Consider the following 15301-nt stretch of genomic DNA (forward strand, 5'->3'; position numbering starts at 1 on the left):
AGAAAAGTTGGACCAGATGATCCTCGAGGTCCCTTCCTACCTGAGATTCTGTGATTCTTCTGTCAGCCCCAGTGGAAGAAATCAGCCAGATTCCCTGGCAATGTGGAGCACCAGGGATGGGAGCTCCAGCACAGAATTTCTTCCCTGTGGTTTCCACAGAAAAAGCTACCTGTGGGCTTCAAGCACTGTGAGAAGGATAGAGGAGCTGGTTTTCTTAATGTATTTCCAATTTTTTTTTGCATGTTATTCACCATGATAAATGCCAAGAGCTGAAATAAGCAACATGACAGTTGTGTTATGATAAACCCCCAGTATTATTTGAAGGCCTGATAGTTTTTACTGTGGCAACATTTATATCTGGTGATAGCCTCACCTGCAGAACAGTAATATATATTTCATATCTCTAAGTAAAACTAATCTAGAAAGGATTTTTCAGGTTCTTTGAATTCTTCCTGGATCTATTCCATCCATCAGCATAACAATGACTTTTCAAATGATAGGGTTGTAAATCACCAGTTTGTGAAAGCAGGAAGAGTCTGTTCCAAAAAATCTGTAAGTAGAGCTTTGGGAGACCAATAACAACATCAAACTTTTACCTCAGAGGCTTCCAAACACTCCATCAACTAATCCAGACAATGTACACAGAGATGACTTCCAGCTCAGCTCCCAGTCTTGCACAGATGGTGTAGAAAACTGGGGTAAATCTCATTGAGACTAATCTATACAAACATATGCTTAATTAGCATAGTGCATCTTACACAGAGTAAAACAGAAGCAGACTGTATTGCAATAACTGATCACAGACTAAATTGGTTTATTTTGATCCTTCCTAAGGAGGCACCAACTATTTATTTGATTTTTTTTATTATTATTATTATTATTTTCCAGTTTTCACTGTAATGAATGCTGGGGGAGGGGGGGGAAGAAGGGGGGAAGAGAGGAAGCAGAAAAAGGAAATAAGGATGATAGGAAAATTTAAACATACCAAGGAAAAATTAATCATGCCAGGCTGAATTTTGTTCCTGTGACTGAGCCCACTGCCTTCAGCTGGCTTATTCTCTGCATAGGTTTAAACATGTACACAAATCCTTGCTGGACCAGGGCCTGCCATTAATTCAGAAACAAAGCTATTGTCCCCCAGGCCCCCTCACGAATTACACTTGTTTATTTAAAGTCAATAAAGACAAAGTTGTGTAAATCTCTCTGTAAACAAGGCTGTTCCACTTTAATGATGGCTTATTGGGGGAGAGCAGAAATGTGTTTCTCATCAGCCTCAAGGAATCCAAAATAAAGGATGCAGGCAGATGAAGGGGGCAGCATTTGGAAAAATCAGTGAGGACAGAGGGACAACCCAAGGAAAAAAAAAAGGGGAATGGTGACAATACAAACGGCTTCACAGAATGGTTTAGGTTGGAAGAGACCTCCAAGATCACCCAGTCCAACCTTTGACCAAACCTATGAAAATCAGGCAAAGGGGAAAGAAAAACCAGTTCCAGGGAAGGGACATCCCCTAGCCAGCAGGGAATGGTGGGGGTATATCCATCCCAAGGGATCCTCAGGGAGTTTGGGTGGGGAGCTCCTGCCCCTCCTCATCTTTGCAGGGAGCACTGAAGTGCTGCTGGACCTCGGGGAGGTTCTGCCAAACCATCCTGGAGGCTCCGTGGTCTGCCCAGCTGCAACCAGTCAGCCCAGTAGAATTAGCAACTGGTTGGAGTTGAAGCAGTGGGAGACACATCTGGCTGCCCACACCTAAAATCAGACAGGGGATGGGATGAAATCAAGGTCCCCAGGATGATAGAGAATGTCCCTGCTGGCATCTGAGCCACCAAGCTCCCCAGGTGGATCCAGGCCTCCAGGATTTTCCTGTGGGAAGATCTTGCTGAAAGCTCCCCATCCATCTCAGCTCAAAGGCAAGCAAGTTAACACAGCCTCAGAAGAACCCAAAATTCAAGTTTGGCTGTGCCAAAGTTGTCCTCCCTCAACTCACTCTGCATTTGGGTTAGGGAGGGCAACTGGGTTTATGTGCAGGCAGGCAGTAGGAATGAAGATAAGGCAGTTAAATCATTTACTCATCAGAATTATATGGGGTAAATAAGGAATGTGAGCAGGCACAGAGATCTTCTCCTTGTGCTATGAATTTCTTCCAGGAGATATCACTCGTAAGGATTACTGTCTAACTCCATTCCATCTGAGAAATGTAATCTGCTTTATAACACAGCCACACACCAGTTTGTGCTGCAACGAGTCAGAAAGGCAAATCTTTGCTTTTAGCACATTATTTGGAATTTGTTTTTTTCGCCAGTCCCCATTGACAAGGGGATAACACAGACACAGCAGCCTTGCATCAAGGGCTTTTGCATTTTTATTTTTATTTTTGCACTGTGGGACTGTTTCCCCTTTTTAAAAAAAATTTTTTTTTTTTTTGCTTTGAAATCTCCCAACAGCTCAGTCTGAGATGACAGTGATTTATGTAATATTGGAAACATGCTTCTGCTTTTTGGGGGAGGTAGTGAACGGATTTGAGTTTCAGCATCTCAGGGAAATTTCGTTATTGAAAAAGATAAATGGAAGAGCAAAAAAATATGAAATGCCATCTTTACATGTTTTGCCATAATTCACAGTTGTGGTTTTTTTGGTTTTTTTTTTTTCCAAGTGGCCCCTTGCACGTATTTAATCTGCCAATTGCTGGTGTGACTGAGTAGATGTTACTATTCATCTGGGGGATGTTTATGCCTCCTGAAATAGCTTCCTTTTCATTTATGATGTTAAAGCTCTTCTTCAGTCACTTCACTGTTATGGCTGCTTGGGCTCTACACCAGCTCTGAAGTCATCTGGAAAAATGATGGGAAAGGCAGAGTGTGGTGTTGGCTTCATCCCTCTTCATCCTGCCCCAAGAAGTGATGTGATGTGGAGCTGCTCACAAGCTCCATGGGGTACCAGGAGAAGTGGTTTAAGCCCATGTTTAACCCTCTGAGGTTGAGGGAGACACAACCTCCATCCTAGAGGAGCTGTTTTATGCTGTTAATTACATGGGGAAAATGGCCAGCAGGGTCAGGGAGGGGATTGTCCCCCTCTGCTCCACTCTGGGGGTACTGGGTCCAGTTTTGGGGTCAGGTTGAAAAATAAGGTGGCAAATGGCTCTCTTGGAAGCACCCTCAGATCTTCAGGAGACAGCTCATCCCACGGAGCAGAAAATGAGAAGGTCAATATGAACCAAAAATGAGCACTGGCAGCCCAGAAACCCCCCCTGTCCTGGGCTGCATCCCCAGCAGGGTCAGGGAGGGGATTGTCCCCCTCTGCTCTACTCTGGGGAGACCCCCCTGGGGTGCTGGGTCCAGTTCTGGGGTCCCCAACCCCAGAAGGAGATGGAGCTGTTGGAGTGAGTCCAGAGGAGGCCCTGGAGATGCTGGGAGGGCTGGAGCAGCTCTGGAGCCAGGCTGAGAGAGTTGGGGTTGTTCAGGCTGGAGAAGAGAAGGCTGCAGGGAGACCTTAGAGCACCTTCCAGTGCCTGAAGGGGCTCCAGGAAAGCTGGGGAGGGACTGGGGACAAGGGCAGGGAGGGATGGGATGAGGGGGAAGGGTTTCAAACTGAAAGGGGGGAGATTTATGTGAGGTATTGTGAAGAAATTGTTTGTTGTGAGGGTGCTGAGCCCCTGTGCCAGGTTTCCCAGAGAAGCTGTGGCTGCCCCATCCCTGGCAGTGTCTCAGGTCAGGTTGGATGGGGCTTGGAGCAACCTGGGCTGGTGGGAGGTGTCCCTGCCCATGGAAAGGGGTTGGGAATGGATGAGCTTTAAGGTCCCTTCAACTCAAACCATGCTTTGATTCTATGATACCATTCCATAGATTTTTAAGACCACTTTCTGAGCTTTCCTATAGTTGAGCTATTAGTACCAAGGCAGCAACGTGACACGGAGCAGAAAACAGGACAGGGGGGGCTGGAACTGGGTGAACTTTATGGTCCCTTCTAACTCAAATCAGTCCTTGATTCTATCTGTCATCTTGCAAGTGCAGCACTGCTGGTCCCTGTGGGAGTCAGGGACACACCAAGGTGACTCTCCTCCCACTTGGCAACGAAATAATGTGGCATGAAAGTCAATCTGCCCCCTCTCACACTCCCCAGGATCAGCTCCGTGCTCTCGATCTTTCGCAAAATGGTGGAAGATGAAAGCTGCCTTTTGCCTAAGTTTAGAGAGAAAATAACAGCCTCAAGTGGCCTTTGCAGTCAGCAGGGGAGCTGTGCTTGCAGTCCCTGATGTGAGAGACAAAGCACTTACTGAGGAGCTTCATCTGAATGACCTCAGAAATCTGGGAGCACTTAGCAGTGGTTCTCCATGGATTTATGGTCATTTTGGTCATACATTATTTCCTGTCTTGAACGTGCTGCCTGATCTTTTTGTACCACAACTCTTCCTTTGTTGGTGGGGTTTTTTTTGTTGGTTTTTTTTTTGTTTGTTTGTTTGTTTGGTTTTTTTTTCAGTTTAAAAGATCATTTTGACATCTGGGTAATAACGACCTCAACACAGAACTGGAGGCTCTGCCTCCAAGCTCTGCCCTTCCTGGCACTGGGCTTCACACTTGTCTCCACCCTCACACTGGGATGCATGGATCATGTCAGACCACTTACAAAATCCCGGGTGTCTTTGAAGCCATCAGATCTTGGGGGTGTCTTTAACCTCACCAGGGATTTGGTCCCAGCCTTTAGGAAGTCCCCACGTAGCCTCTGCTGTAGCACAGTGCAGCCATTTCATCACATTGCCTGTAGTTCTGAGATTATTTTTCTCTGCTCCCTAGCAGGCAAGGTGGCAGTGAGATATCCCTGTGGTGCACAAGAACACTGTTTGTGAGGGTGTTGATCCCTCTGCCCCACGTGAAACACACCTTGGGAGAGATGCTGACCCTCTCCCACTGCAGGTCCAAAGCCAAACTGGACTGTCAGCCACCAACCACTGATATCCAGAACGTGCTGAGCTGATCATACCCAGCTTTGGTGTCAGTTTTGCTGTTTCTGGTTGTTACCAAGCTGCAGGTGCCCTTTTTAGAGCAGTGTTTAAATTGCAGATGCACATCTTTCATGGCTTTTCCATGGGAGGGTGACTTCTGGGCTCTGTGCTTTGCAGCCCCCCCCCCCCCACACACCAATTTTCCATTTATTTCTCTCACTGCTTGCAATGCCCTTTCCTAAAGAGGGGAGCTTTCTAAAATCACCTTTTCCTCAGTCCCTTGATACCAGCTCAGCAACTTTCTGACCTCCTCCAGCCTCGTGGGGATGCAGAGCTTCTGGAAACACCAGGTCTGTCAAGGTTGGTGGGGAAGAGTGGCTGCGTCAAGAAAGAAAACCCAGACCCAAACAAACCTTGTTTAGTGCTCTGCCAGGGAGAAAGGCAGAGAAAGCTCAGCCCTTATCAGCACTGTTTGGCTTCTTTGGCAGCAGAGAAAGGGTGGGCAGCTGGCCAGGCAGCTCACACATAGCCCTGAACCAGCCAGAGTATGTGCTGCTCTGGTGCCCAGATGGAAAGCCAATAACAGAAGATTGGGAATACAGAAGAAAGCTTTGGCTACCTCTAAGGTCATCACCAGGGACAGGAGGGGCAAGGGGGCTGTGGGTTTTCTGCAGGGGAGAGGTGAAGGGAATGGCTGATACAGAGAAGCTGATTTTAATGAACTTGCTGTTCACAGTTAAAAAAAAAAAAAAAAAAAAAAAAATTAATCCACTCCGAAGGCAGTGGAAACCTCCAGAGAGCAAGTGCTGGGCTGGCTGGATAGCCTGGAGCTGTTTCCAGGTACTACACCTCCTTATCTTTCAAAAAGATGATGGTAATCTGGTAGCATTGTCTGCTGTAGGGATATTTTCCATTTTCTGTGTTTGTTTCATGAGCAGCTTCAATCTCAGACTGATGGAACTGGGGAGGGATGAGAGGGGGGGGTGTGAGGGGAGGGCATTACTACCAAAAAGCAGTAAAAATACCCTGAATAAGCTGCCTGTCTGCTTCAAGCAGGGAAAATCCAAGGGTGGATGAGGCAAGAGGGAGATTCCACATCTCTCCCATCTATCAAAAGGGCTAAAATGTTGGGAGAGGTGGCTCCTGAGAAAAACTGAGCCTGCTGAGATGGGCTCCGTGCCCAAGATGCTGAATCATGGCACCTACATCACCAAGCAGAGAAAACCCTTTCAGTCTGGAAAAAAAAGGTGTCCAAGGTGTTAGGTTGGTGAGGTGGCAGCTCGGGTGTAAGGAAGGTGCCTGCAGCTGAGATCCGTGGGGAGAAAAACAGGGAAAAGTACCCAAAAGTGGAAGCAAAAAAACCCAGAATTACTACAGCAGACCTGGAGGAAAGCAGAAATGGAGCTTTCCACCTAAAAGAACCTCGTTAAAGTTTTACGTTGTGTCTCGTTTTCCCAGGGAGAAACCAGGGGAACCCAGGGGAACCAGCCAGCTGCCACCACGTGGATTTTTACAGATGAAGCAGTGATGATTTTCACCGATTTTTTTCTTTTATTTTGAATGTCCACGTGTCTCCTGCTGCAGAGCTGTGGGCGAACAGCCTCCAGTTGACTCCTGGTGAGCTGGGGTAGAGGATAAAGGTGGATAAAGCTGTGAAAGAGTTTACTGAAGGCTAAAAAAAAAACCCAAAACCCTAAAGCCCCCCCCCCAAAAAAAAAACCCACACGAAACAACCCAACGACATTAGGAGGGGAGAAGGGCCACCAAGAGGGACTGAGGGGACACAGAGAGACGGGCTGAGAGAGTTGTGGTTGTTCAGCCTGGAAAAGAGAAGGATCCATGGAGACTTTAGAGCACCTTCCAGTGCCTGAAGGGGCTCCAGGAAAGCTGGGGAGGGACTGGGGACAAGGGCAGGGAGGGATGGGATGAGGGGTAAGGGTTTTAAACTTAAAAGAGGGGAGGCTTAGGTTGGATTTTATGGTGAAATTCTGTGCTGTGAGACATTGGAAGAGGTTTCCCAGAGAAGCTGTGGCTGCCCCATCCCTGGCAGTGTCTCAGGTCAGGTTGGATGGGGCTTGGAGCAACCTGGGCTGCTGGGAGGTGTCCCTGCCCATGGAAAGGGATTGGGACTACATGATTTTTAAGGTACTTTTCCAGTTCAGATCCACCTGCAAGACTGTCCTGCAGTCTCTGTGACATCTTTCTCCTCTTTCCCCTGGTGCAAATCCAGAAGAGCATCAGTTAAATAAATCCCTGGAGACGATCCCTGACTGCCTCAGGAGAGAGAGGGACTTCTGACAAAGGCATGGAGTGACAGGACAAGGGCGGGGAGTTTAATGCTGAAAGAGGGGAGATTGAGACGAGATTTTAGGAAGGAATTATTGAATCTGAGGGTGCTGAGCCCCTGTGCCAGGTTTCCCAGAGAAGCTGTGGCTGCCCCATCCCTGGCAGTGTCTCAGGTCAGGTTGGATGGGGCTTGGAGCAACCTGGGCTGGATCTAGATGATCTTGAAGGTCCCTTCCAACCCAAACCACTCTTGATTCTGTGGTAAATTCTGTGGTAAAATTGATGATTCTGTGGTAAATCTCTCCCAGCACAGGAGCGGGGACACAGGTCCCGCTGTCACACATCTCCCCCCCTCCGCCACCCGGCTCCCACCCCACTTTCCCTCGGTCCAGAGGAGCATTTAAATTTCTATTTATTCACGGCCTCACTGGGTACCCCGGGGGTGCACTGGGTGTCCCTGAGTTGATTTCATTTCGGCGGGACGCGCCGCACTACTTTTTCTCAGCTTCACCCCCCCCACACCCACCCCCCCTCCCCCTCACCCCGCGGAAGGTTACAGCGCAGCCCCTGCCGCCTCAGTGCGCCTGCGCCAGCTCACCCAGCCCAGCCGTGCGGGGGGGGGCCTTGACTGACAGCCTCGCCGACCAATCAGCGCCGCCCCCCTTCCCCGCCCACCCAACCGCGTCTCCTTTCCCTTCTCCTTTTTTTTTCTTGCCCCACCCCCCCTCCGCCGGCAAGCGATTGGCTGCTCGAGCCGCCAATCATCCCGCGGGACGAGCCCCTCCTCCCTTTACCCAATCACCGCGCGAGGTTTGTAAAACGACAGGCGGCGCGGCCAATAGCGAGCCTCCATGCCCAGAGCCGGGGGGGCGGGGCATGGGGGCGGTAACCAATGGGACGCGGCGGGGGGCGGGCGCGCAGGGGCAGGCAGCGCTGAGGGAGGAGGAGGGCGGCCGCGGAGCTCTCGGAGGAGGAGGAGGAGGAGGAGGAGGAGGCGGAGGTTGGTCCCGGGGCGGTTTCGGCGGGCGGTTCGGCCCTGTTAAAAGAGGGAGGGGGACGACCGCTGACCTGTCGCTGCCCGGCGAGGGGAAGCCCAACAGCTGGGGAAGGGTCGGAGAAGGACGGAACAGGGCCTGGTCCCGGCACGGGAGCCTCTCCACGCCCTCATCCCTCTTTGTTGTGGTGGGACGCGGCCGGCACTGAGGGCGGTGGGGCCCGGAGGAAGGGACGGGGATGGGGAGGTTTGGGAGGGTTGGAAAGGAGGCAGCTCGGGGCGAGGGGGTGGCTGATGCCGGGAAGGGAAAGGGAGGTGGGGATCGTGGTCGCTGTCACCCCTTCTTCCCTCACCTCCCTTTCCTTCCCGGCTTCCCGCACCCCGGCTTCCCGCACCCCGGCTTCCCGCACCCCGGCTTCCCGCACCCCGGCTTCCCGCACCCCGGCTTCCCGCACCCCGGCTTCCCGCATCCCCCTCTTTCCCCGACCCCGGAGTAGGCTCCGGAGGTGAGGTGGGGAGGGCCGGGTTGTGCCTCTCTGTGTGTGTCTGGGGGGTGAAGGGAAGGGGAAAAAATCCTCCAAAGTTCTGCTTCTCCTGTCTTCACCCTCTCTTTCGTCCCCCCACCCCCTTTCCCCACGCCCGACCCCGCAATAGCCCCCGAGGCTGAGGTGTGGAGGGCTGTCTTGTTCCTCCCTGTGTGTGTCTGGGGGGTGAGGGGAAGGAAAAAAAAAAAAAAAATCCCCCAAAGTTCTGCTTCTCCTTTCTTTATTCCTTCCCTCTCCATCTCTGTCCCGGTGTTTTGTTGCTTTGATTTTTTATTGTATTTTTATTTTACCAGGTGCTGGGGTGAGTGGAGAAAGGTAGGAGGTAACTGTAAAGAAGTGTTTAGGTTTGCAGGCTTGGCCCCTGCCCGTTTGTCTGTTCTTCTGCTGGTCCAAAGCTATGGGTGTGAAACACACTCTTCCTACATGAGACATGAGTGGAGATGAATAGGTTTCCTTGGTGGCATTTGTTTTAAGGCTGCAGCTCTCTGTGCATTGTGAGATGTAAACAAACATAATCTGTTAAGTGTTTCATCTACCTAGATAAGCACATGGGAGAAGTTGTCTTGTGGTTAAGTTCAAGTAGCTGGTGTTCCTGCAGGGCTGTAGAGTTCCTATTTGTAATTTTTTGTTGCGGGGAGTGGAAGGGAAGAGGGGGGAAAAAAAGAGGTGATCCAGTACTGTCTTTTTAGTCTTTGCTCTGAGGAAGTAAAAGAAAGGATGGGGGGGAAAGTGGGTGGGTGGGTGAAGAGCCCGTGTGATAGTCTTGGAAAGCTGCTGAATTGGACAGCTGGGTTTCAGACTGTAGCCTTGTCTCATGTCTTTCTGGTTGTCTGTCAGAGCATTTTGCCTAAAAAAAAAAAAAAAAACCCCAAACATGTGTTGTGCTCTGTTCAAATACTTTTTTGAAGTGGAGAGCATGTGAAAAATGTTTTCCTTCCTGGGTTAGTTCTGAAAACGAGTGCTGTAACCTGTGTGTGTTGCACCTTGAGCTCGTGTTATCCCAGCTCCTGGTTATAAACAAGCCAGGTTCCTTAGAAAGAGGTTTATAAAGACAAGAAGTTTATAAAGGCAGCTGCTGAGGAGCTTTGCATATAACAGCAGGTTTGTCTGTTCTGAAGTGCTCCTCTCTTAGCCTGGAGAGCTGCACTTTCCAACTAATTCATGACATTATTTCTAGGGGGTTGGATTCTGGAGTGAGAGGCTTTGCTCTGTTCTCCAGGCTGAAAAAAAAAACCCTCTTGTTGTTAAAGCAAAAGGCTTCTCTTAGCAGAGTAAGACTGTTTAGACTTTCCTGGAATTTATCACAGTGGTGGAGTTTGCATGGTCCATGAATAGATTATTTTTGTGTGTGTGTTCTGAGGCATAGCTTTAAAATCTTAGCATTTACAAACTGTAGTGAATTAGAGGGGAACAACTTAAAGGGGAGGTTTTTGAAGTCCCTCCCACCCATTTGCTTAGCACCCTCCTGATGAAAGATAGGGTGAGTTACAGATGCCTTTGAAAAGAGGAAAGGGGGAGGATCTCATCTCAGGGCATTTAAACTGAACTCCTAGAGGAGTCCAAGAACAGATTTTAAAACATGTTTAATTTTAATAGAGTAACCTGGTAGCTGGTTGTCATTTCGTGGCTGTTTGGGTCAGGCTCAAACTGCACTCAAAAAGCCACTGAAATGAACAAAGCTGAAGATGTGCTGGTGTTTGTGGAAGGTGCTGTGTGTGTGTAACACAATCTCAGAAGAATTTATCACCTTTCTTGAGGTTCTGTTGATGATAAAAAGGAGGGGAAAAAAAAAAAGATGGAGAAAAAAAAATCTCTCCACTGATTTTTTTTTATCTCCACCTAGAAGCTAGATTTAGGAACAGAATCAAATAAATTTGATTTACACAGTGACTCTCCAAATGAAAGGTGCTCTTGGGTCCTCCTCCACCTTTCTGTTCCACTTGATCTTTCAGAAGTGTTGAGCACCAGTTGATATAATTGAGTTTATTGGAGCTCAAAAAAAAAAAAAAAAGTCTCTGGTACTGCGAGCAACTTTAAAAAACAAAACTTGTTTCCATCTCTCTAATCCCTTTGCCACAAAAGTACTGGGAGAACAGGCTTTGTAGTAGGTTCTGGGTGAGAAGGAATCTGAGCTCTGCTTGCAACTGAGGAGAATTCCTGAGTTTTGTTTATATAAAGAACTGTACGCAAAGTTTTAATTATTATCAAAAGTGTTCTGGAGTTTTCAAATGGATTCAGCTCTGCCTTAATGATTGTGCATGTAAATGCCCTATAATTGAAAGCATCTATTTATGGGCCTGACTTGCTAAGTGAGCTGTAAATTCTGCTTTTCAGATTGGATTTAATGACTTTTTATCATAAAGCCACAAACTGGTTGTGAACTGTGCTGAGAGGCAAACAATACCTAAGCTTACTTTGCCAAAATATTTGTAATTGTTGATTTGTTAAACTGAATTGCTGCAGGTCATGCGATGGGATTAGGTTTTTTTTTTGGGGGGGTTGGTTTTTCTTTGGTTTTTTTTTTTTTTTAATAGAATGGAGAGTCCAGGCAGCCCTGTGCTCAATATTCTCTGGGCCAGAAGAAATTGTCTGCTGCAGAAAACCTCCCTCAACATTTCACTCCACTTCCAGGAAACTCAGTTAACAAACAGCAAAGCTTAACTCCAGGTGACATTTTATTATCCTTGTGTGTTTTGCCATAGTTTGAAGTCAGACCAGGAAGAGGCTACAAGAGAGCAGTTCCTGGGTCAGCTCTCAGTTTAGTCTGGGATTCAAGCTTGATTTAATTACACTGGAGCAATTGGAGCTTAACATAAGATGCTCCTGTGTGCAGAGTGAACTCTGCTTATCAGAGGGGCTGAGGGGGGGTGCTGGCCTGATGAAGAACATTTGGGAAGTGAACTTGAATTAAGCAGTCATGAAATGCAGTTATTTATGGTTTAACAAAGGGGAGAGGCTGCTAAGCTCTACAGATAAAAGCTGGAACAGGTACCTGATAATCAGTTCATTGAATATTCTGGTCAAATTTAGGCCATCGTTTTCTAAAATAACAAAGCACTTGCCTGTTGCAGGTGGAAAAATTTAGGCAAATGAGGTGAGAAGGGCTTAAATTGCTGTGGTTCAGAGTGGTTGCTCACTGGAACTGTTAAGATCTTTTTTTAAGGAGCAGTACCTTGAGGATGTTAATAATCCTGAGTATGTGGAAGAAGTTTGGTGCTTTGCAGGGACAGGTTTATTGGCTGACTACAGCTGTGGTAATTTTCCTCTTTTGTAGTTCTAGGAGAGTTGCTGAAAAACATTGATCTCTTTTTTTCTTGTGTTCTCAGTTGCAGTTTTACTGTGCTGTGAATGCACGTGTTAATACTGCATGATAATTTTCTAAGACCAGTGAGCTTTTAATTAGTATATTTGCCTGTAATTTGCAGGAGTCCTTAATGATTGAGGGAAAGTTCAGCTGCTGAAGCTTTCAAAAAATCATGGATGTACTTCTTTTAGTTCTGTTCATGAGAAACATGAAGTTTCTCATTTGATTCATAATCTATCATCATCAGTGAGGGGGGGAAGTCTGCTTTCAAAGCAGGTAATTCTCTTTTCATTGAGCTATATAAAGATAAAAGTTAGGCACTTTCAAGTTTCAGTGCAATCTTAGACCATAATAAACTTAAAAATCAATGTGCAGTTTAAACCTACTGATAGGCATGTTCCAAAATCCTCATTCTAAAGCTGAGGAAGACTTTTTTTTTTTTTTTTTTCCTTCACTCCTGTCCCCTCAGATCACAGGCAGCCCACCTTGAACTTTCTCAGCTCCTGTCAGAACTGACCCAGGAGCTTTGTCCTGGGAGCCAGATGGAGCCCCTTGGGAGGGACCTCTTTAGAACCACTCCCCACTGCAGGCCTGATGGGCTGAAAAGCAGAACTGGGAGGTGGATCTGAGAGCATTGCTCAGTAGGGATGGATTCCCTTTCCCCCAGCTCTCCAGCTTTTCCAAAGCAAAAAAGACCCCAAACACCCAAAAACTAGGAAGGGAAAACCTGAAGGTGTCTTACTCTGACTTGAATATGAGAAGGAGGAGGGGCAACATCTCACTTCTTGGTGTAGTTGTCCTTCAGTCAAGTATGTATGTGGCAGCAGGTTTGAGCTTCTCCAGCATGACAGAGCCAGGTGTCTTTAATATGTCTTTTGTAGGTGAAGAAATAAGAATTAGTCCTTTTTGGAATCTCAAAAAGCAGCTTTTGGAGGAGGGGTTGTGGGTGCAGCAGAAGTGAAATGTCTTCTCTTGTTCCCCAGAGTGCTTTTACTAGAGTGTGTTCTGTCTGTGAAAGGCAGAAGGCTGGCTTTGATTTTTAGCTTCAGCTTCATAAAGAATTCAGATTTTCTGCAGGCTGAGATAATTGGGGAAAAGGTTTGTTTTTTTTTTTTTCCAGTTTCCAACAAGAATAAACTCTCTCCTTGTTGTTTGGAATAACACAGCCTCATGGATCCAGAAGCAGATCATAAATTAGTTTTGTTTTGCTTCTGTTCAGTGTGAGATTAAATACTTGTTTTATCATTTCTCTAAGCCTTAATGGCTTCTGATTAATATAATAAACAAGCAGTACTGCATAAACTTTAAAGCTTCAGTACTGGGTTTTGTTTAACCTACTGTGAGGTCTTGCTGCCCCCTTAAATGGTTGATACTGCAATTATTTTGAAGTGGATCTCAGGGGTGCAGGGTGGGTATTCCCCCCTCTTCTAAAAGATCTGAAGGATTCTGCACTTAGTAGAATTCTGTGAGAATCTTGTCCAAATTCCCAGGTTAATGAGAAAAAACAAAACCTACCACATCAACTTCATAAAGAAAAATTAATGAAAATGGAACAAAAACAGGGAGGAAATGAACTTGTAGCCTCTCTCAGATGCCACAGATGATTTTCCTCGATCTGTCTTCCTCAGCAGCTTCTGTCTTTACTCTAGAAGAGCTCTGGCAAATGGAATTCCTCAAAGCCAGAATGCTTCTAGTAAACCCAGGAGAGATCAGATTTTTTGATTTCAAGTTTAAGATGAATAAGCAGACTGATATGAAGTATGTTACATAAGGCTTGAGAATAAATTAGCCAGAAATCACTAGATATTTTTCGTAGCACCACTGTGTTTATAGCATGTTCCAGACACTCAGGAAAGGAAAATTTCCCTTGAAAATTTTAGATAGCTAGCAGGCTGCCCTTAAGGTTTTCTTCATCTTTTATGCTGTTATTGCTGGGATCATGGGCTTAATATTTAATACTTGTTCCAGAGAACCACAGAATGGAATAATAGCAGACATGACTCAAACTGTGATTTTAAAAGTTGCCAACTATGACACTGTTTGACCAACTATAGAAACATGTGTGCATCAGGAGACAGAGATACACCACGGGGGCAGAGATGAAACAAATACCACCAAAGTTAGGCAATTTGTAAATTTTCCAGGGTTAATCTGTTGGGAATAACAACACGTGCAATCCAAAGAAACACTCGTACCTCTCTGAGCAGCACTCAAAGCTCTGGTTGTAAGGCACAATTCAGAGAAGATAGAAAGGATTAACATAGTTCATGTTTTCTGCTCTGTATCACATCCCTGCCTTGGTACTAATAGTTCAACTCTAGGATAGCTTAGAAAGTGGTCTTAGAAATCTATGGAATGGTATCATGGAATCAAAGCATGGTTTGAGTTGAAGGGACCTTAAAGCTCCTCCATTCCCACCCCCTTTCCATGGTCAGGGACACCTCCCACCAGCCCAGGTTGCTCCAAGCCCCATCCAACCTGACCTGAGACACTGCCAGGGATGGGGCAGCCACAGCTTCTCTGGGAAACCTGGCACAGGGGCTCAGCACCCTTATAGCAAAGAGGTTCTTCCTAATACCCAAATGAAATCTCCCCTCTTTCACCTTAAATCCATTTCTCCTTTCCCTCATTCTGTGGTGTGATATCCCTCCCCAGATTTCTTCTAGGGCCACTGCAGGTAGTGGAGGGCTACAAGGTGTCCCCACAGCCTTCTCTTCTCCAGGATGAACAACCCCAACTCTCTCAGCCTGGCTCCAGAGCTGCTCCAGCCCTCCCAGCATCTCCAGGGCCTCCTCTGGACTCACTCCAACAGCTCCATCTCCTTCTGGGGTTGGGGACCCCAGAACTGGACCCAGCACCCCAGGGGGGTCTCCCCAGAGTAGAGCAGATGGGGACAATCCCCTCCCTGACCCTGCTGGGGATGCAGCCCAGGACAGGGCTGGTTTCTGGGCTGCCAGCACATGTTGAGCTTCTCATCAACCAACACCCCCCAACCTGGATTTGTCCTTGGAATTGCCCTCACCCAGGTTGCTCAGAGTCCCAGTATTTTGGTGTGTTGTGGTGGGAATAGTACCCAGGATGGTGAAAGATCAGATATGAGCTGTAATTTTGGTCCTTGTTAGAAGTGAGTGAGGAAGGGATAGGCAGTGCAAAGAAAAAAGCAGTCACAAAGTATATTTAAGGTCCTTAAAAGCAAAGGCTATAAATGAACAGTTTGTTTTTGGCTGTAGACT

At 47.1% G+C, this 15301-nt stretch overlaps 1 protein-coding gene across 2 annotated transcripts in view; it reads left to right on the forward strand.

Moving 5' to 3' along the window:
- Positions 1–8255: 8255 nt before the first annotated feature.
- The window catches only part of SMAD2 (SMAD family member 2), a 54797-nt gene continuing 47751 nt past the window's right edge, over positions 8256–15301 (forward strand). Inside the window, exon 1 of one of the 2 annotated variants that reach the window (XM_071730082.1) lies at positions 8256–8433. The gene's annotated coding sequence lies outside the window, so the exon portion shown is untranslated. The remainder of the gene's footprint in view (positions 8434–15301) is intronic. The other variant, XM_071730081.1, reaches the window with a different exon arrangement.

The sequence above is a fragment of the Heliangelus exortis genome, chromosome Z (genome assembly GCF_036169615.1).
Source record: "Heliangelus exortis chromosome Z, bHelExo1.hap1, whole genome shotgun sequence".
NCBI lineage: Eukaryota > Metazoa > Chordata > Aves > Apodiformes > Trochilidae > Heliangelus > Heliangelus exortis.